The sequence below is a fragment of the Penaeus chinensis genome, chromosome 31 (genome assembly GCF_019202785.1).
Source record: "Penaeus chinensis breed Huanghai No. 1 chromosome 31, ASM1920278v2, whole genome shotgun sequence".
Classification (NCBI taxonomy): Eukaryota; Metazoa; Arthropoda; class Malacostraca; order Decapoda; family Penaeidae; genus Penaeus; species Penaeus chinensis.
The window spans coordinates 12937762-12940261 of NC_061849.1; positions in this window are offsets into that span (position 1 = coordinate 12937762).

Here is a 2500-nt window from a genome sequence, read left to right on the forward strand (position 1 = left end):
TGTGTTTAAGTGGCTTTGTTAGTATATGGCTTTGTGTGTCAGTAGCATTGTTAGTATATGGCTTTGTGTGTGTGGTTTTATGTGTGTGTGGCTGTATGTGTGGCTTTATTTGTGTGTGGCCTTGTGTGTGTGTGTGTGGTTTTGTGTGTGCGGCTTTGTGTGTGTGTAACTTTGTGAACTACGAGATTATATAAACTTGGCAAAGTACTAAACAAATAGTTACAAATAATTTATGATATATTCAAAGCTTATTATTACCACATATCATAGCTCAAGGATCGTCATACACAACTAAAGCCATTACGATGAGAATGATTACTTTTACAGTCTGTATCCCTGATCCTCGACAAAGGAAGCTGCAATAACAACATTATTGTTAGAGATTTTTTTTTCTTTTTTTTTGTCAAATATAAACCTATTTAGGGGATAGCAAGGATAGGTGTAAATCAGCTAAATGTAAACAGAATACAAATGTGATAAAGAAGTAGAGAGAGGGAGAGGGATAAGGAGATGGAGAGAGATGGGGAAAGAGATGGAGAGAGAGAGGGAGAGTGGGGGAAAGATGGAGAGAGAGAGAGATGGAGAGAGATAGAGGGAGATGGAGAGAGAGAGGGAGATGGAGGAGATGGAGAGAGAGAGGGAGATGGAGGGAGATGGAGAGAGAGAGAGATATGGAGGGAGATGGAGAGAGAGAGAGATGGAGGGAGATGGAGAGAGAGAGAGAGAGAGAGAGAGAGAGAGAGAGAGAGAGAGAGAGAGAGAGAGAGAGAGAGAGAGAGAGAGAGAGAGGGAGAGAGAGAGCGAGAGAGAGAGAGAGAGAGGGCAAACACAACACACACACCTTTCTCCCTCCTATCCACCCTCCCTCCTTCCCTTCCTCCCTCTCTCCCTCCTTCACCCCCCTCCCTTCGATCCAACCTCTCTCCTTCTCTCCTTCTCCCCCTCCCTCCCTCCCTTCCTCCCTCCCAATCCCTTTCCCCTTCTCTCATCTCTCATAAATATTCCAGAAGCTGTTGCAACTGACGGTCTCGTGGCCTAAGGGGAGGCTGCGAGTGTGCAGTGTCAACATTGCATCAGCAGTCAAAGCCAGAGGGTAATCACGACCTCACACGACACAACATGACCTGAACTTAGTCGTAGGTCGGTGGTCGTGAGGCGTTGCTTGTAGGTGGCAGGTGGTAGGTGGCAGGTGGTAAGTGGCAGGTGGTAAGTGGTAATTAGTTGGTGGTTGGTGGTAGGGCTCAGGTGGTAAGTGGGGGGTGGTTGGTGGCAGATGGTAGGTAGTAGGTGGCAGGCGGTGGGTGGTATGTGGTGAGTGGTGGGTGGTGGGTGGTAGGTAGTAGGTGGCAGGTGGTGGGTGATATGCAGGTAGCAGGAAATAGGTGGTAGGTAGCGGTGGTGGGTGATATGCAGGTAGTAGGAAATAGGTGGTAGGTGGTGGGTGGTGGGTGATATGCAGGCAGCAGGAAATAAGTGGTAGGTGGTGGGTGATATGCAGGTAGCAGGAAATAGGTGGCAGGTGGTGGGTGATATGCAGGCAGCAGGAAATAGGTGGTAGGTGGTAGGTGGTGGGTGATATGCAGGTAGCAGGAAATAGGTGGCAGGTGACAGGTGGTAGGTGGTGGGTGATATGCAGGCAGCAGGAAATAGGTGGTAGGTAGCAGGTGGTAGGTGGTGGGTGACATGCAGGGAGCAGGATATAGGTGGCAGGTGGTAGGTGGTAGGTGGTGGGTGATATGCAGGTAGCAGGAAATAGGTGGCAGGTGGTGGGTGATATGCAGGGAGCAGGAAATAGGTGGTAGGTGGCAGGTGGTGGGTGATATGCAGGTAGCAGGAAATAGGTGGTAGGTGGTAGGTGACATGCAGGTAGCAGGAAATAGGTGGTAGGTGGCAGGTGGTGGGTGATATGCAGGTAGCAGGAAATAGGTGGTAGGTGGTAGGCGGTGGGTGATATGCAGTTAGCAGGAAATAAGTGGTAGGTGGTGGGTGATATGCAGGTAGCAGGAAATAGGTGGTAGGTGGTGGGTGGTGGGTGATATGCAGGTAGCAGGAAATAGGTGGTAGGTCGTGGGTGATATGCAGGTAACAGGAAATAGGTGGTAGGTGGTAGGTGGTGGGTGATATGCAGGTAGCAGGAAATAGGTGGTAGGTGGTAGGTGGTGGGTGATATGCAGGTAGTAGGAAATAGGTGGTAGGTGGTAGGCGGTGGGTGATATGCAGGTAGCAGGAAATAGGTGGTAGGTCGTGGGTGATATGCAGGTAACAGGAAATAGGTGGTAGGTGGTAGGTGGTGGGTGATATGCAGGTAGCAGGAAATAGGTGGTAGGTGGTAGGTGGTGGGTGATATGCAGGTAGTAGGAAATAGGTGGTAGGTGGTAGGCGGTGGGTGATATGCAGGTATCAGGAAATAGGTGGTAGGTGGCGGGTGATATGCAGGTAGCAGGAAATAGGTGGTAGGTGGTGGGTGATATGCAGGTAGCAGGAAATAGGTGGTAGGTGG